Here is a 21,155-nt window from a genome sequence, read left to right on the forward strand (position 1 = left end):
CATAGTCTATAGCATTCTTTTCTATAGTCATAATTACCAGGATTTTCACTTTAGTGCTACACTGAAATTGATTTAGTGCACATTCCCAGTCCTAGTGCAACAGATTTTTTTATTCATCTCTTGGTTGGCTAATGATCATCTTATAGTAGTGTCGTCAAAAGAATTTGTGAAAATCATAATGTCTTAATATTTGCATATTTGAAAATATTTGTCTCTTTCGTTTTTACTTAAACAACATGTAAAAAGGAAGACAATGTAGACTTTCCTCCACTGTTTTCTAGAGATGGATGTTACCATGGAGAGGTATGAAGCAAGCTCAATAGCTTTCTCCTTTATATTGCTTATTGTTTCTTCCTGGTGGTGTTGCCATTATTTTGCTTGCTTATGTTTTGCTCTGGATAACAAAGGATTTTTCTTTATCTTTTGATTCAACATCTTTCCATACCAATTTTTTTCTGGCATACTATATACATTTTTGATCAGTGGACTCAAGGCTTCTTTAAGTTCAAGAAAGTTCTTGAATCTTTGTACTGGGGATACCAATTAGATGTGCATAGGATTTCTTATATCAATCATTTTCTCTATATATTTTTAAGTTCATTGTATGTTTCTAATACATTTTATTTTTTTTCAAACCTTTCTTTTATCTTTCTTACTTCTTTCTAGGCTTGATTTTTGCAGTGGTTTATTTTTCTCTTTCAATTTTTTCCTAAACTTTACAAGGCTGTTTTTCATTTATTTTGGTTTCCTTCCTTATTAGTTATTTTTCAGGGCCTTATATCTCTACTATGAGTTCTAACTTCTTGGAAGGAAGTTTTTTATCAATCATTTGAATCCTTGTGAAAATCATTCATCATGCTTCTCATATGCTCTAAGGTGACATTTTTCATGCATGTATTCATTGCTTTTTCTAGTTTTTTTTTCCCTCATTTCCTTCTATGTGGCATTTTTTTGTTGAGGTAATATTGATATAACATAAATTGAACTATTTTAGAATGTGCAATTCAGTGACATTTAATAAATTCACAATGTCATACCACCATTACCTTTATTTCATTCTAAAACATTTTCATTACCCCAAAAGGAAACTCTTTTGGTTTCTTTTATCTAATCCCGCTCCCACAGAAGGAAACTCAAAATGTTTTTGTACCACTAATTCTCTTATCTTTATAGGAAATATCCCTCTTCCTGTAATCATTTTTCACATTGCCTCAAGTGACCTATTAAGCAGTCACTCTCCATTTCTCCTTTTCTCCTTTTCTCCAGCCCCTAGAAAACACTGGTCTGCTTTCTGACTCTGTGAATTTATCTACTCTGAATGTTTAAGATAAATGGAATTATATAATATGTGATATCTTGTGTCTGTTTTTTTTTTTTACTTTGCATAATGCTTTTGAGGGTCAATCAGTACTTTATTCCTTTTTATGGCTGAATAATATTATTTTGTGGCTATACCACATTTTGTTTATTTATTCACTTACTGATGGACATCTGAGTTATTTCCACTTTTGTCTGTTTTGAATAATGCTTCTATGAATGAACATTCATATACAAGCATTTGTGTGAATACCTGTTTTCAATTCTTTTGGGTATGTACCTAAGATTGGAATTGTTGGGTCAAATTATAATTCTATATTGAACTTTTTGAGGAACTGCCAAACTGTTTTCCACAGTGGCTGCACCATTCTACATTCCCACCAGAAATGTATGGAGCTTTTCAAATTCTCCACATTCTCACCAATACTTCTTTTTCTTCCTTTCTTTCTTTGTTGTTGTTGTTGTTTAATTATAGCATCCTAGTTGAGTGTGAAGTGGTATCATTTGCAGTTACATGATGACTAAAGATGTTGAGTATCTTTTTACATGCTTATTGATCATTTGTACATTCTCCTTGTAAAAATATCTATTCTGGTCTTTTGCCCATTTTTTAATCAGGTTGCTTGTCTTTTTGTTGTTGAGTTGTAAAAGTTCTTTATATTAATATATTCTGGATACTAGGCTCTTATTAGATAAATTATTTGTCAAAATTTTCTCCCATTCTTTAGATTGCCTTTTTACTTTCTTGATAATGTCCTTTCGTGCACAAATGTTATTAATTTTTAAGAAGGCCAATGTATCACTTTAGCTTTTGTTGCTTGTGTGTGGTGTCATTTCTAAGAATCCATTGCCAAATCCAAGGTCATAAAGATTTACTCCTATGTTTTCTTCTAAAATTTTGTAATTTAGCTCTTAATTTAGATCTTTGTTCCAATTTAAGTTAATTTTTATATATGGTAGGAGATAGAGGTCTAACTTCATTCTTTTGCAAATGGATATCCAGTTGTCCCAGCACCATTTGTCAAATAGATCATTTTTTGCTCCATTGAAATATATTAACACCTTTGTTGAAAATCAGTTAACTATAGATATATGGGCTTATTTCTGGAGTCTCAATCTGTTCTATTGATCTATATGTCTATGCTTATGCCATTACCACAATGTTTGGTTACTATAGCTTTAAAGTAAATCTTGAAATCTGCAAATGTGAGTCTTCCCACTTTATTTTTCTTTTTCAAGATGATTTTGGCCATTCTGGGTCCCTTGCATTTCATATGAATTTTAAGATCAACTTGTCCATTTCTGCAAAAAAAAAAAAAAAAAGACCATTTGGGATTTTTTTTTTTGAGACAGAGTCTCGCTTTGTTGCCCAAGCTAGAGTGAGTACCATGGCGTCAGCCTAGCTCACATCAACCTCAAACTCCTAGGCTTGAGCGATCCTCCTGCCTCAGCCTCCCGAGTAGCTGGGACTACAGGCATGTAGTCCAACAAGCCCGGCTCATTTTTTCTATATATATTATTTGGCCAAATAATTTCTTTCTAATTATAGTAGAGACCAGGTCTTGCTCTTGCTCAGGCTGGTTTCGAACTCCTGACCTCGAGCAATCTGTCCACCTCAGCCTCCCAGAGTGCCATTTGGGATTTTTATAAAGATTGCATTGATTTTTTCTTCCTAATTTTCGTGAGTTCTAAGTATATTCTAGTTATCAGTCCCTTATCGGATGCATAGGATGCAAAAATTTTCTCCCATTCTGTAGGCTGTCTGTTTACTTTCATGACTATTTCTTTGGCTGTGCAGAAGCTTTGTAGTTTGATCATGTCCCATTTATTTATTTTTGTTGCTGCTGTGATTGCCTTTGGGGACTTCTTCATAAACTCTTTGCCCAGGCCGATGTCTAGGAGAGTGTTTCCAACTTTCTCCTCTAGAGTTCTAATAGTTTCATATCTTAGGTTTAAGTCTGTTATCCAGCGTGAGTTGGTTTTTGTGAGAGGTGAAAGGTGTGGGTCCTGTTTTAGCCTTCTACAGGTGGCTATCCAGTTTTCCCAGCACCATTTATTGAAGAGGGATTCTTTTCCCCAGCGTATGTTTTTGTCTGCTTTGTCAAAGATGAGATGGCTATATGAGGATGGTTTTATATCAGGATTCTCACATCTGTTCCACTGGTCAATATTCCTGTTTTTGTGCCAATACCATATTGTTTTAATTACTACAGCTTTGTAGTATAGTTTGATATCTGGCATATTAATGCCTCCCATTTTGTTTTTGTTGCCTAGAATTGCTCTTGATATTCGGGGTCTTCTTTGGTTCCATACGAAGCGTAAAATTAAGACAGAAGAATGGCCAACAAACATATGAAGAAATGCTCAACATCTCTAATCATCAGGGAAATGCAAATCAAAACCACAATGAGATATCACTTAACCCCAGTGAGAATGGCCTTTATCAAAAAATCTCCAAACAATAAATGCTGGCGTGGTTGCGGAGAGAGAGGAACACTCCTACACTGCTGGTGGGACTGCAAACTAGTTCAACCTCTGTGGAAAGCAATATGGAGATACCTTAAAGCGATACAAGTGAATCTACCATTTGATCCAGCAATCCCATTGCTGGGCATCTACCCAAATGATCCAGTGACACTCTACAAAAAAGACACCTGCACTCGAATGTTTATAGCAGCACAATTCATAATTGCAAGGCTGTGGAAACAGCCCAAGTGCCCATCAATCAAAGAATGGATTAATAAAATGTGGTATATGTCCACCATGGAGTACTATTCAGCTCTAAGAAACAATGGTGATATAGCACACCTTATATTTTCCTGGTTAGAGCTGGAACCCATACTACTAAGTGAAGTATCCCAAGAATGGAAAAACAAGCACCAGATATATTCTCCAGCAAACTGGTATTAACTGAGTAGCACCTAAGTAGACACATAGGTGCTACAGTAATAGGGTATTGGGCAGGTGGGAGGGGGGAGGGGGGCGGGTATATACATACATAGTGAGTGAGATGTGCACCATCTGGGGGATGGTCATGATGGAGACTCAGACTTTTGGGGGGAGGGGGGGAATGGGCATTTATTGAAACCTTAAAATCTGTACCCCCATAATATGCCAAAATAAAAAAAAAAAAAAATTAAATATTGATTTAAAAACTTAAAAAAAAAAAAAAAAAAAAAAAAGATTGCATTGAGTCAGTCAACCATTTTAGGTAGTATTGTCATCTTAACAACATCAAGTCTTCCAATGCATGAATACAGGATGTCTTTACATTTATTCAGTTCCTCTTTATTTCAGCTAAATTTTATGGTTTTCAGTGTGCAAGACTTGTACCTCCTCCGTTAAATACACTAAGTATTTTTTATGAAATTGTAATGGAATTGATTTCTTAATTTCATTTTCAGACTGTAGTATTTTATATAAGTCCCATGTTGCTTCCTTTTTAAAGAATATTTCTCTTTAAATCATGTAATTTCTTCAAGGTCAAGCTATTTTTAGGGGAATAGTGTAGGTAAAGCTTCAGAGAAATACTCTAAGCCAGTAAGGATGACCCCTGGCGCACAGTGAAGCCCTGATAGCACATTTTGTGTCTGTGAGGTTGCAAGGTGATTTGACCTTCCCTTCTCATTGGTTAACAAAGATAAATAGCTATAGAGTTGCTTGCCATTCAAATTCTCTTCCATGGGCAGCCTTGTTGTTGATGTTAACCTAATTATTTGTGACTTATTGGTTAAAACTTCTAATTTTTTTGACTTTTGATAGATTCTCCCAACTCTAATCTTCTTACCTCCCTCTTGTTCTCTAGGATCTTTCAAACATAACTTAAAAAACTGTTCCTCTATAAGCAAGTCCACTACTCTGGGATCTATTTCATCTACACCTAGTGACATATAGCCATTATAAATGGATAGGCACTCAGAGTATCTCTTTACCTTTCTTGAAATGCACAATGTTTTTTGGTTTTTTGGTTTTGTTTTTTGTTTTTATAGAGACAGGATCTCACTCTGTCACCCAGACTGGAGTGCATTTCATAGTTTACTGTCAACTCAAACTCCTGGGCTCAAGAGATCCTCCTGTTTTAGCCTCCCAAGTAGCTGGGGGTATAGGCACACACCATGATGCCCTGCTAAGGAACTCACAACTTTAATAATCATGTTTATTTTTTCAGTTGTAGAATGATTCCTTGACTTGGAACAGTGCTTCCCACATTATACATCATGTCACACATAGAAAATTATAATATTTTAACAGCATGTCTTGAACAAGCAGACATGACTGGTCACCAGTCTAAGGACTTCAGCCATCCCAGACTCTACCTGGCTGATTCTAACATGAAGGGACCATTATCTCTGAACCTTTACAGTACATAAAGTTGTGCTAATGTTGCAGAACACATGAGGATTCATGCTTTAATTTAGAAGGTGGAAGGAGGAGGCTCAGCCAAGATTAATAAATTATGCCAAAGTCCATCTCTTCTTGTCTGTAACAAGTTTTACTTTGGCTCATTCTGTTCTTTAAACTTGTTTATTCTCACAGCTTCAGGAAATAACCCTATATATACATTCTTGATTGCCAGCAACAACCTTCAAATACACATTCACATACATACACTTTTGTATCTTAAAATGTTTGATCTTGGCCGATCTAGAGAAGATGGAGGATGAGAAACACCGCCAGACAGAGTGTCTCTGCAGAAAAGACAGATTCTAGTAGAAATTAGAAGAAAGAAGCAAGAAGACGAGCCTACATCAGATGAGAGTCAGAAGGAGGAGAACCTCACACCACGGTAGACTCCACAGGAGGAGGTCACGGAGGAGAATTGGAAGCTGGGACCCCCGGAGCAGCCCGAAGACCAGCGGGAAGTGTAGGTGAATCAGCCGTTTCCCCTCCCCTGCATTCTGGACTGCTGGCGGGCTCCCCTGAGAGTGGAGAGACCTGCGGACACCAGCCCAGTGATGTCCGCTGCCAGTGAGCGGTAAGCCAGTAGCGGATGTGGTACCAGGCTCCCAACTCCCTCGGGGCAGCTCCGTGTGCACAGACCCAAGCCGCGCGGCAGACGCCATATTGCCTCCTCCTCCCCTCCCCGGACCCTACCCCCGGCTGCCCAGAGAGACAGAGAGACAATATAGCCACCAGCCAGAGGCACCTCCAGGGAACAGGACCTTCCCTTTTGGGGCCCTACAGCTGACTAAGGGGAACTCAGGCTGTGAGTTCCCTACCCGCCAGCCAGCCCAGGTGCTGCTGGCACGGTGATCCAAGGAGAACAGGGCAGACCCTGAGGTTGAGAGACATAGATCCAGCGTGGGCTCCCTGTGGGTGAATTGGGACTGGCACTCCTCTCCCTGGTGGGGATATAGTTTGAACTCTGGGACCCAGAGGTCAGACCTGAAGACCACATCCCGTGCACCAAGGCCTCGCATTGCCTGGGGCACAAAAGGGATATTTGTGAACAGCCTACTGAGGAGTGTGTGCCTTTCTGGGGCAGATCAGCATCCTAGAGGGCAACTCTCCCCACAAGGGGAGGCCATGCGCCCAGCCCAGGTGGCTTTCCTGTGCAGGGAACCTCCCCACTGGCAGCACAGCCAGGGGAGGCCTGGTGGCATGTGGTCTGGCCTGCTGACAGAGGCCCAGGAGTAGCTGCAGAGTTGGGGACCCGCTCCAGACTGTGGGTCTCAGACAGCCCCACCCCCACAAGCAGACTCTCTGACTGAGCCCAGCCATTCCAGCCCCTCCCTGTCAGCTTTCCCTGGAAGCAGAGAACAGAACTTTGACCCCTGCTAACGACATTGGTGTTGCCTGAGGGCAGGCTTACCCAACCCAGCTCTGCCCAGACTCTCTCCTAGACTAGCCCACACTGAAGGGGAGAAAAGGACACACCTGGAAGTCCCAGGGCCCCACCCACCACCTGAGGCACTAGAGTTCTCTCTACAGGAACAAGAGCTGATAACAAGACATAAAAACAACAGCATAGCCTGTTCCTCCAAGCAAGCGCCACCTACTGACAGGGAGAGCATCCTGCACACCCTTCTCACGACCCCTACTGACTCATTATACAAGGAGTGGTTGAATCTCACCCACAGACACTACCTACCGGCTCAGAAACTAAAGAAGGCATGTGAATGTCCAAACAAAAACCTAAAGAAAGGAAACAACAACTGATCGACATGGGAAGAAATCAGTGAAGGAACTCAGGAAATATGAAGAACCAAGCAGAAAACACACCCCTAAAGAGGAGCCCCAGTCACCTAGAAACGGGCACCAACCAAAATCAGGCAACCAAAATGACAGAAGAGGAATTTCATATGTGGTTCATAAGAACACTCACCGAAATGCAAGACCAACTCAATAACCAACACAAAGAAACCACAAAAAGCCTCCAGGACCTGGAAAAAAAGTTCACTAAAGAAGTAGACACAATGAAGAAAAGTTTAACCGAACTCCTGGAAGTAAAGAATCAATTCAGGGAACTACAAAATACAGTGGAAAGTCTCAAGAACAGGGTAGATCAAACAGAAGAAAGAATCTCAGAGATTGAAGATAACACCCTCCAATTAAATAAATCAGTCACAGAAATAGAGCAGAGAAACAAAAGAAAAGAGCAAAGCCTACAAGAGATGTGGGATTATGTGAAGAAACCTAATGTGAGGGTCATAGGGTTACCAGAAGGGGAAGAAGACAACACTCACAGGTTGGACAAGCTATTTGAAGATATAATAGAGGAAAATTTCCCAGGCCTTGCTCAAAATCTCGATATACAAGTTCAAGAAGCTCAGAGGACCCGTGGGAGATTCAATGCAAACAGGAAGACGTCACAACATGCAGTCATTAGACTGACCAAAATATCAACTAAAGAGGCCCTTATAAGAGCTGTAAGATGAAAGAAGCAAGTAACATACAAGGGAAAGCCAATTCGAATAACACCAGACTTCTCTAATGAGACTTTACAAGCAAGGAGAAACTGGGGCCCCATTCTCACTCTTTTGAAACAAAACAATGCCCAGCCTAGAATATTATTCCCTGCAAAACTAAGCTTCGTATGAAGCCTATATGAAGGAGAAATAAAGAGAAATAAAGACATTCTCAGACAAGCAAAGGCTCAGAGAATTCACCAAGACAAGACCAGCCCTACAAGAAGTACTCAAAACAGCATTACGCACGGAACATCATAAAAATAACTCACAAATATAAAAACAACCAAAACCCAAAGATTAAAGGCCAGATATTACAATGGCTCAAGACATAAATCATAGCAACAACATCCAACCCAACAGAATGAACAGTAATCTACCTTACCTATAAGTTCTCTCAATAAATGTGAATGGCTTAAACTCTCCACTCAAGAGACATAGGCTGGCTGAATGGATAAGAAAATACAGGCCAAGTATATGCTGTCTTCAGGAAACACATCTAACCTGCAAGGATGCATATAGACTAAAAATAAAAGGGTGGAGATCAGTATTCCAAGCAAATAGAAGCCAAAAGAAGGCTGGCGTGGCAGTTCTAATTTCAGACGATTTAGTTTTTAAAGCAACAAAAGTAGTGAAAGACAAAGAGGGTCATTATATAATGGTGAAGGGCACAGTTCAACAAGAAGAGATAACGATTTTAAATATATAGGCACCCAACTTAGGTGCACCCAGATTCATAAAGCAAACCTTACTGGAGCTAAGCAAATGGATTAATAGCAACTCCATAATCACTGGAGATTTCAGCATCCCACTGATGGCACAAGACAAATCCTCCAAACAGAAAATTAATAAAGAAATAATGGACTTAAATAAAACTCTAGAACAATTGGGTCTGACTGACATTTACAGAACATTCTACTCCAAATCCACTGAATATACGTTCTTCTCATCAGCTCACGGGACATTCTCTAAGATTGACCATATCTTAGGACACAAAGTAAACCTCAAGAAATTTAAAAAAATAGAAATCATATCATGTACCTTCTCAGATCACAGTGGCATAAAAGTAGAAATCAACTCTAACAGAAACTCACATTTCTACAAAAAACGTGGAAATTAAACAACCTCCTACTAAATGATTACTTCATAAATGAAGAAATCAAGATGGAAATAAAAAAATTCTATGAGGAAAATGACAATGGAGAGACAAGTTATCAAATCCTCTAGGACACAGCTAAAGCAGTTCTGAGAGGAAATTTTATCTCCATAAATGCCTATAACCAAAAGTCAAAAAGATCACAAATAGACAATCTAATGAAACGACTCAAAGAGCTGGAAAAAGAAGAACAGACGAGCCCCAAACCCAGCAGAAGAAGTGAAATCAACAAGATCAAATCAGAACTAAACGAAATTGAAAACAGGGAAGCTATTCAGGAGATTAACAAAACAAAAAGTTGGTTCTTTGAAAAAATAAACAAAATTGACACACCACTGGCTAAGCTAACGAAAAGCAGAAAAGAGAAATCTCTAATAAGCTCCATCAGGAACAAAAAAGGAGATATCACAACTGATCCCAAAGAGATACAAGATATAATTTATGAGTACTACAAAAATCTTTATTCACACAAATTGGAAAATATGGAGGAAATGGACAAATTTCTAGAAACACACAGCCTCCCTAGGCTCAATCAGGAAGAAATAGATTCCCTGAATAGACCCATCTCAACAGCTGAAATAGAAACAGCAATTAAAAATCTCCCTATCCACATGTTCTGGTTAACAGAAAAAAATAAAAATAAAAATAAATAAAAATAAAAATCTCCCTAAAAAGAAAAGTCCCGGTCCAGATGGCTTCACACCCAAATTTTACCACACTTACAAAGAAGAACTAGTACCTATCTTGCAAAAACTATTCCACAACATCGAGAAGAACGGAAACCTCCCCGACACCTTTTATGAAGTGAATATTACTCTGATACCAAAACCAGGAAAGGATGCAACAAAAAAAGAAAACTACAGACCAATATCCCTAATGAATATAGATGCAAAAATTTTCAACAAAATCTTAGCTAATTGAATCCAGATGCTTATCAAAAAAATAATCCATCACGACCAAGTGGGCTTCATCCCAGGGATGGAGGGATGGTTCAATATACGTAAATCTATAAATGCAATTCACCACATAAACAGAAGCAAAAACAAAGACCACATGATTCTTTCAATAGATGCAGAAAAAGCTTTTGACAAAATTCAACACCCTTTCATGATACGAACACTTAAAAAAATAGGCATAGAAGGGACATACCTAAAAATGATACAAGCCATATATGACAGATCCATAGCCAACATCATACTGAATGGGGAAAAATTGAAAGCATTCCCACTTAGAACTGGAACCAGACAAGGCTGCCCACTATCTCCACTTCTATTCAACATAATGCTGGAAGTCCTGGCTACAGCAATCAGACAGGAAAGTGGAATTAGCCGTGGGCGGTGGCTCACGCCTGTAATCCTAGCTCTCTGGGAGGCCGAGGCGAGCGGATTGCTCGAGGTCAGGAGTTCGAAACCAGCCTGAGCAAGAGCGAGACCCTATCTCTACTATAAATAGAAAGAAATTAATTGGCCAGCTAATATGTATAGAAAAAATTAGCCGGGCATGGTGGCGCATGCCTGTAGTCCCAGCTACTCGGGAGGCTGAGGCAGAAGGATTGCTTGAGCCCAGGAGCTTGAGGTTGCTGTGAGCTAGGCTGACGCCATGGCACTCACTCTAGCCTGGGCAACAAAGCGAGACTCTGTCTCAAAAAAAAAAAAAAAAAAAAAAAAAAAGTGGAATTAAAGGTATCCAAATAGGGGCAGAAGAGATCAAACTTTCACTGTTTGCTGATGATATGATATTATAGTTAGAAAACCCCAAAGACTCAACCAAGAAACTCCTGGAACTGATCAATGAATTTAGTAAAGTCTCAGGATACAAAATCAATACACAGAAATCAGAGGCATTCGTATACGCCAACAACAATCAAATTGAGAACCAATTCAAAGACTCAATTCCCTTCACAATAGCAACAAAGAAATTAAAGTATCTATAAGTATACTTAACCAAGGAGGTAAAAGACCTCTACAAGGAGAACTATGAAACACTGAGGAAGGAAATAGCAGAGGATGTAAACAGATGGAAATCCATTCCATGCTTGTGGATCGGCAGACTCAACATCATTAAAATGTCTATACTACCCAAACTGATCTACAGATTCAATGCAATACCTATTAAAATCCCATCAGCATTCTTCACAGATATAGAAAAATAATTTTATGCTTCATATGGAACCAAAGAAGACCCCGAATATCAAGAGCAATTCTAGGCAACAAAAACAAAATGGCAGATATTAATATGCCAGATATCAAACTATACTACAAAGCTGTAGTAATTAAAACAATCTGGTATTGGCACAAAAATAGGAATATGGACCAGTGGAACAGATCTGAGAATCCTGATATAGCCATCCTCATATAGCCATGGCTATATGAGCCAGCATGACCATCCCCCACATGGTGCACATCTCATATAGCCTCATATAGCCATCTAATCTTTGACAAAGCAGACAAAAACATACGCTGGGGAAAAGAATCCCTTTTCAATAAATGGTGCTGGGAAAACTGGATAGCCACTTGTAGAAGGCTAAAGCAGGACCCACACCTTTCACCTCTCACAAAAAACAACTCACGCTGCATAACAGATTTAAACCTAAGGTATGAAACTATTAGAATTCTAGAGGAGAATGTTGGAAACACTCTCCTAGACATCGGCCTAGGCAAAGAGTTTATGAAGAAGTCCCCAAAGGCAATCACAACAGCAACAAAAATAAATAAATGGGATATGATCAAACTAAAAAGCCTCTGCACAGCCAAAGAAGCAGTCATGAAAGTAAACAGACAACCTACAGAATGGGAGAAAATTTTTGCATCCTACATATCTGATAAGGGGCTGATATCTAGAACATACTTAGAACTCACGAAAGTCAGCAAGAAAAAAAATCAAATAACCCTATTAAAAAGTGGGCAAAGGACTTGAACAGAAACTTTTCTAAAGAAGACAGAATAATGGCTAACAAACATATGAAGCAATGCTCAACATCTCTAATCATCAGGGAAGTGTAAATCAAAAGTACAATGAGATATCATTTATTTCCAGTAAGAATGGCCTTTATCAAAATGCCCCAAAACAATAGATGTTGGCGTGAATACGGAGAGATAGGAACACTCCTACACTGCTGGTGGGACTGCAAACTAGTTCAACCTCTGTGGAAGGCAATATGGAGATACCTTAAAGCAATACAAGTGTATCTACCATTTGATCCAGCAATCCCATTACTGAGCATTTACCCAAAAGATCCAATGACACTCTACAAAACAGACACCTGCACTCGAATGTTTATAGCAGCACAATTCATAATTGCAAAGCTGTGGAAACAACCCAAGTGCTCATCAATTCATGAGTGGATTAATAAAGTGTGATACATGTATACCATGGAGTACTATTCAGCTCTAAGAAACAACAGTGATATAGCACATCTTATATTTTCCTGGTTAGAGCTGGAACCCATACTACTAAGTGAAGTATCCCAAGAATGGAAAAACAAGCATATACTCACCAGCAAACTGGTATTAACTGAGCAGCACCTAAGTGGACACATAGGTACTACAGTAATAAGGTATTGGGCAGGTGGGAGGGGGGAGGGGGGGCAGGTATATACATACATAATGAGTGACATGTACACCATCTGGGGGATGGTCGTGCTGGAAACTCAGACTTGTGGGGGGAGGGGCAAGGGCATTCATTGAAACCTTAAAATTTGTACACCCATAATATGCTGAAATAAAAAAATAAAAATAAATAAAAATTGAATAAATAAATAAAAATTCTGTGATAATATGTATTCTCTGTTAGTGTTTCTGGTTATGAAATCATACTTATCTTTTTCCTAATATTTTTAGATTAACTTTCCTAATATCCAAGAACCCTCTAACTGTGCCCAGCAGTTCTTCCCCTACTTTTGCAAACTCCAAAATTATATTGACATATATTCTCTTCCAAGTTTCCAAGACTTCCATAATATATGTTTCCTATTGCTACTATAACAAATTACCACAAACTTAGGGGTTTAAAACAACACTTATTGGCCAGGCGCAATGGCTCACGCCTGTAATCCTAGCACTCTGGGAGGCTGAGGCAGGTGGATCGCTCAAGGTCAGGAGTTCGAAACCAGCCTGAGCAAGAGTGAGACCCTGTCTCTACTAAAAATAGAAAGAAATTAATTGGCCAACTAAAAATATATAGAAAAAATTAGCCAGGCATGGTGGTGCATGCCTGTAGTCCCAGCTACCCAGACTGAGGCAGAAGAATTGCTTGAGCCCAGGAGTTTGAGGTTGCTGTGAGCTAGGCTGACGCCACAGTACTCTAGCCCGGGCAACAGGGTGAGACTCTGTCTCAAAAAAAAAAAAAAAAACACCTATTTATTATCTTTGTAGTTCTGTAGGTCAGTAATCCAAAATTAGTCTCATGAGACTAAAATCAAGGTGTTGTCCTCTGAAGGTGCTCAGGAGAATCTATTTTCTTGAATTTTCTGGCGTCCAGGTGCTACTACACTTTTCTTGGTTTGTGGCCACCAGCCAACAATCTCATTACTCCTACCTCTGCACTCTGCCTCTCTTGCCTTTCTCTTTCATTTACAAGGATTCTTGTGATTATATTGGCCCCACACAGATAATCCAGGATAATCTCTCTATCTCAAGGTCTGTATCCTAATCACATCTGCAAACTCCTGTTTGCCATATAAGGTAGATATTCCCAGGTTTTCCCCATAAGGATATAGACATCTTTGGGGGAGCCTTATACTACCTGCATGTCAATAACACGTTATTTCCTGTCAATCAGAATTAAATTCTGAGTAACAGTATTCTTCATCTCTATTACGTTCTTTGCAATACAATTGTCAGTGAGTCAAAATTTATTAAATGTTTTATCAGTCGAGTTGGTTTCAACTGCAAGAAACTAAAATCTCAACTCAAATTGAAGGGGATTTATTGATTCATGAAAATAGAATGCCCAGAGGCTAGTAGGGCTTGAGGAAAAGCTTAATGAAATATTAACATATCTCAATGACTTCACTTACTGGTTTAGGTCAATTACGTCTATTACTGGAGCTGGGATATGGAACCAATCAATCAATCCATCCCTCTCAAGCTTCATGATGCAACACAATAGAGAGGAGTAACTAGAAGCTGGGAAGGCAACCAGTGTTGCCTGTGCATACTTAGCAGAATAAGACTCATAATGGATAATTTCATTGTTTCAATAAGAAACACTTCACACCTTACAAAGGCTTTCACAGACATTTTATTACTTTGAATAATTAAAATGTTAATTGACTCTCATTTATGAATAAGGATAAGCAGAAGATGCAAATACTCAAACTTAAGCTCAGGTATTCTAAGACTGGGGCCCATGCCTCCAAAGCAAAAAATAGCCCAGTGAGATTCATACCACGTCATCATGACTGTCTCAACTCTTTACCAGTTTTGTAATTCTGATTAAGCAATCTGTAGCATTTGTTAAGACAAAATGTCTATTTTGCTCTAAAGCAAAATTCACCCCCATGCAACTCAGGTTTATGAATGTCCATACAGTATATACTTCTTAACATGCAGTGCTATCCTTCCTACACATTCTTTTAGGTGTATCTTATGACAAGGTAAACTTTCTGTTTTAATCTTGAATCTCATTCCACTAAGACTTGGTAAAAGGAATCAAACCATGTTTAACAATAATCATTAATTTTCAAAGTCTCTTTCTTTATTATTGATAAACTGTGTGCTGTTGTACAAAAATTCTGAATCATAAAAAACTTCTAACATCTCCCTTTTATTTTATTGGCATACAGTAAACATTCAACAAATATTCATTCCCTCTGTTCCTCTTATCACTATTAGAAAGCTACCGGCATCTCTCTCTCTCTCTTTTGTTTTTTGTTTTTGTTTTGAGACAAGGTCTTGCTCTGTTGCCTGAACTAGAGTGCAGTGGCGTGATCTGCACTGCAACCTCAAACTCCTGGCCTCAAGCAATCCTCCCAACTCAGCTTCCCAAAGTGCTAGGATTACAGATGTGAGCCACTGCACCCTACCTCATAATCTACCTTTTGATTGAAAAATTCACTATTCCTCCTCATTTCCAACCAAGAAATAGTTTCATCCTTGAATACATCTAATTAGTAAAAAACATCAAGTTGAACTAAAACTTTAGCTTAAAGACCCATTTTCTGTCATTGTGGTCTTGCACAACAGACTAATCCCTGTTTTGCACGAGAGCTTTCTCTCATAAGAGGCAGCTCATTGGTTCTCCGTCTAAAACTGTTCACGCTAAAGGCAGCATATTTTTATTTAAGCACAAAGACTGGTGTGAAAACCACCTACAAAAAAATGTTTTCAGTTTTGTAGATTTACAATCTTTTTTGCTTTCTGTAGTACAAGCACTAGGACTACTGACTCAAATACAAGGGACTCATCGAAGGTCTGTTGCTAATTTCAGTCTTTCTTTTGGTCCAATAGCCAAGACACATTACTTTGTCTGAAAACTGTAACAGCAATGAAAACGCTTCAGTTAATTTAGTTTTAGGGCTTATACCAAACTTAATGGTTTCCTACACCGTACAGATCTTCAAATGACAAAAATTCCTCAAACTTCTCAGCTGGTAGCCAAATTTCCTGTGAATCATTACTTCTTTCCCTTTACACGTCACCGTCTATTACTTGAACACTCCAACCCAGTCACCTCCCTTCCCTCACCCAAGGGAGCAGTCAATGACTGCTCACTTAAATTAGAGAACTGCCCAGACCTTGCAGAGGCATAGAGACTCCTCTGGATAGTCCTGAGTCAATATTATTCATTAATAGTTTATCCTCTTCAAAAAAACTGAAAATTGTAAAGCAGGTTATGCTATCTCAGCCTTGAATTTACTCTTGAAATAGAAGCTTCTCCCAGAAATTAAATCAGCTTTGATAGTGAAATGTATTGCCTTCACCTGGACCTGCCAGACGAAAAACAGTAAAAGAATAAATATTTATGTTGATAGTAGGTATGATTTTGAGTTAGTCTATGACTTTAAAATGCTTTAAAACCCAGTAAATTTCCTCACTTCTTTAGGAATTCCTACAAAATGAACAGAGAATTAGAGAACTTATAGCTATTACCTAAGGAGATAGCCATAATAAAAATGTATCTAACAAAAATGCTTCACAGGCCGGGCGCTGTGGCTCACGCCTGTAATCCTAGCTCTTGGGAGGCCGAGGCGGGCGGATTGCTCAAGGTCAGGAGTTCAAAACCAGCCTGAGCAAGAGCGAGACCCCGTCTCTACTATAAATAGAAAGAAATTAATTGGCCAACTGATATATATATATAAAAAATTAGCCGGGCATGGTGGCGCATGCCTGTAGTCCCAGCTACCCGGGAGGCTGAGGCAGAAGGATCACTCGAGCCCAGGAGTTTGAGGTTGCTGTGAGCTAGGACGCCACGGCACTCACTCTAGCCTGGGCAACAAAGCGAGACTCTGTCTCAAAAAAAAAAAAAAAAAAAATGCTTCACAATATTATCCAAAATAATAAAGATAAATTGACAATGATATTTAATCAACATGGTGGAGTAATTTTTAAAATATTGCCAAAGATATTTCCTATGTATGCATTACCTTCCAATGACATCATGCTGGGAGGATTGTAGGGACAGGATATGGATGGACAGGACCCTAAGCCTCAAGACCCCCTGGAGCACCTCCAAATTCATTTTATATAAATGACCCAGCAATTGCTATGAATATGTTCTGGTTATTGTTTATTCTCAGGGTGATTTGATGCTTGTCCTTGACAAAGAGCTATGGCCCTAACTGTGACCATTTCTGTATGATTTAACAAGCAACTCTTTTAAGTGTGCATCTTCCATAGGAGGTGTGGTTAACCAATCATTCATACGTTGATACCATTGTTCCTCTAAAAAATGTAGCATCCAAGAGAATTAATGAAGTAAACACTGGATTTGACACCAGAAGATTGATTTAAAGCCCTAATTCAGGTGCTTGACATGTAAGCTCTGTAAAAATGACAACACCAGGTCCAATTTTTCCATAGTGTTCCCTGCCTCACAGGAGTGTTATGAAAATCAAATAAAATAATGAGTGTGAAAGAGCTCTTCGAACTCTAAAGTGCTATGCAAGTGTAAACCACTGTTTTCATTCAGCAGTTTCCTCATTCTGTTGAGGAGATAGGAACACACAATTTTGAAACATGACGGACTTACTTCCAGGGAGGAAAAGCCTGAATGGTACACCTGTGTGGCAGTCTATGTACAGTCAAATGGAAGTTGTGGGCCAAGGGGAGAGGTCACCAAGAGGTGAGGGGAAAGTACAGAAACTGTGATAGGAGAAGGTCAAAGATTAATTTCTCAACCTTGCATTTTACCAGTGACAGTAGTGATACTATTTGCCCCGTAATCAATTGAACATTATTTTCTGTATTGCCTTGGTATGTCATGCCTATAATAAAGTATCTCAATTCCAAAAATACAAAGAATTAGTGTAGCCAGCATAACCTGCTTCCTAATGTGTATCATGATTTCCAAGGCTATCACAGTGACAATACAAGTCCCACATCAACCAAGTAGCAATATCTATAAACTCTAAAATGTTAATTCCAGGCTTTTCAATGCAACCAAGTCTGGTCTCTGACCAAAAAATATGAATCCAACAAGAAAACTAGAGAGCCAAAGCACAAAGCCTAGAGAGTAAGCATTTCAGTAACTTCTGACATGTTCCCTGTGTTACTATCTTCTCTTCTACATACTGTTGCTCATATATATAAACAGAGAAAGCAGTAGGAGAATAAGGAAGAGGTTCTAAATGTATCCAAAATAACAAATAATAGAAACCAAAAATGTTGGCTGGTAATTGTTGGTAGGTTGGTATTGTTTCTTTGTTTTGTTTTTAGTTTTTTGTTTGTTTGTTTTTTGCTTGAATTACATATTACATAATTATATATTAATATAGATAGCACACTAAGTGTCACATGCTTTGCAAAGATTTCAAGGGTTCTAAAATATTCTATCATTATTATTCATGTTTAATGGATGAGAAAACTGAGGACCAGAGAAATTAAGTAACTTGCCCACATTTACACATCTAGGACATTGGAATTTGCACCCAGACAATCTGGCTCTACAGTCAAAGCACTCAACCTATCTGTCAGAAAACTCTAAAATCTCAGTTCTGGCCGGGCGCGGTGGCTCACGCCTGTAATCCTAGCTCTCTGGGAGGCCGAGGCGGGCGGATTGCTCAAGGTCAGGAGTTCAAAACCAGCCTGAGCAAGAGCGAGACCCCGTCTCTACTATAAATAGAAAGAAACTAATTGGCCAACTGATATATATATATAAAAATTAGCCGGGCATGGTGGCGCATGCCTGTAGTCCCAGCTACTTGGGAGGCTGAGACAGAAGGATCGCTTGAGCCCAGGAGTTTGAGGTTGCTGTGAGCTAGGCTGATGCCACGGCACTCACTCTAGCCTGGGCAACAAAGCAAGACTCTGTCTCAAAAAAATAAATAAATAAAATAAAATAAAATCTCAGTTCTATTACCCTTCTCTCATCTCTGTGATTTTACATGGATTAAATAAGAAAACATGAAAGCCCATCCCCTAATACTCAGCACATAGTAGGCAATCACTAAATAGTAGCTTATTTAGTTATATATACGTTCATCCTAAAGATTAAGATATTTAACCACTGCCTTCTCATTAAATTCTCTTAATGACGACAGCAAGGTCTGTAACTTCAGTCCCCATGGAATTAACTTTTTCTAACTAGTGAGTAGATCAAAATGATGTCATTGCTGAGAAGTTCCCAAGGACATAAAGCCTACCTGATTCAGGTAGAACAACACCAACACCAAAGCTGCCGGTGCCAGCTGCTTTCTTTCTCTACAGATTCCCCTTTAGTACTTGAAGGTGGTATAATTCATCCGAAAGTAACAATACAAAACCTGTGCTGAAAAAAAAAACAGGATGCTTCCACCACATTGGTTTTCAGAATAATTGGGTCAGAAGTGTTAGAATTGTCCTGATAAACTAGTAAGGCCTGCGAATGTGGTTGACTGTGGCTTTTAATCCCTTCTTGACATCACCACAGTCTGGAAAGGTGAAAAAAGTGCCATTCTATCCCACTGCTTCAGTTCATGGGAAACCAACCCTAGAAAATCTTACTGCAGAGTTACATGCTTTGACATATTGAAAAATATGATAATATAGGTACAAAAGCATGATTTTTGCACAAATCCTTAAATAGTATCTCTCACTAGAAAATATCACCAAATATATATACTGTGACTTACCACCAAAACTGTGAATAAGACCCAAAGGAACTTCAAGGACTCTCACTTTCATTATGGAAAAATCAAGGTAAACGGCGTTATTTGACTTGTCCAACTTCAAACAAATTGTTATTTCTACTGGAAGATAATACTCTTGATACTGGAGAAGAGAGATTGACACTTCAGTTACATTTGGAAGTACTGAGACAACAGAAACAACTCAGGGTGAGTTTTATGGATATTTTAGTTTTATTCTGTTCTTGCTCTTAAGGATTTTCCTGAAATGTATGCAATAAACTCTAGGTTTTCTTTTTGTGCACCATATTCTTAGCATAAATTAGCACCAGATTTCTACTGTGGTTGAACACAGCTCCATTTTTCAAAGATTTTTTTTCCTTTGGCTTCACAGAAATAGAAAAAAATGTAATGGAAAATGTTTAGTTAAAAAGTATATCCATACCCTACGAGGAGGGAACAGATGTCTTCATTTTAGACCTGGTTCTCGATCTGCATGCTCTTTTCAGTCTGAGAAGGTGAAATTTCCTATAATGAATTGAAAATAAACCCTAAGTCCTTTCTCAGTTCATTCTTCAGCTTTTAATTTTGCAACCATGAAAACAGATATAAATCAGTAACACTTAAAATAGTTTTTTGGAGGAAAAATGCTCTAAGAAAAATTTCTAAACAGTAAAATTGCTGTCAATGTTAATCCAAGCCCTAGACACAGTGAGTTTAATTTTTAAATGGACTTCTTTCACTCCAAAAATATCTCCTTTGCCACAGATCTTCTTTGCCAGTTTCTTTTTTTTTTTTTTTTTTTTTTTGAGACAGAGTCTCGCTTTGTTGCCCAGGCTAGAGTGAGTGCCGTGGCGTCAGCCTAGCTCACAGCAACCTCAAACTCCTGGGCTCAAGTGATCCTTCTGCCTCAGCCTCCCGGGTAGCTGGGACTACAGGCATGCGCCACCATGCTTGGCTTTTCTATATATATTAGTTGGCCAATTAATTTCTTTCTATTTATAGTAGAGACGGGGTCTCGCTCTTGCTCAGGCTGGTTTCGAACTCCTGACCTCGAGCAATCTGCCCGCCTCGGCCTCCCAGAATGCTAGGATTACAGGCATGAGCCACCGCACCTGGCCTTTGCCAGTTTCTTGATTTGACACTACCATTAGTCTTTCCTCTAAGATAGACAACAAATAGGATAGAGACAGATGAAGATTACAACATCAAACTCCCACACCCCTGAGGCCCTCTGTTGGGACTGGGGGATGGAAACAAAGATGTTGTAGACCGGCTACCATGTTTAGGTTGGCTTTTTATTTTTATTTGTTTTTTTATTTTAGTGTATTATGGGGGTACAGGTTATATATATTGCCTATACCCTCCCTCCCCCCTCAAGTAAGAGTAGGTTGGCTTTTGTTATGGTTGTTATTGTTGTGCCTGCTGCTTTCCACCTTTGAACAGAGCAGTCAGGTAAACTGGAGTATTGGGTGGAGGGAGTGAGGACTGGTGGCCAAGAGTGGGTGAT

This window comes from Microcebus murinus, chromosome 6 (genome assembly GCF_040939455.1).
Source record: "Microcebus murinus isolate Inina chromosome 6, M.murinus_Inina_mat1.0, whole genome shotgun sequence".
NCBI lineage: Eukaryota > Metazoa > Chordata > Mammalia > Primates > Cheirogaleidae > Microcebus > Microcebus murinus.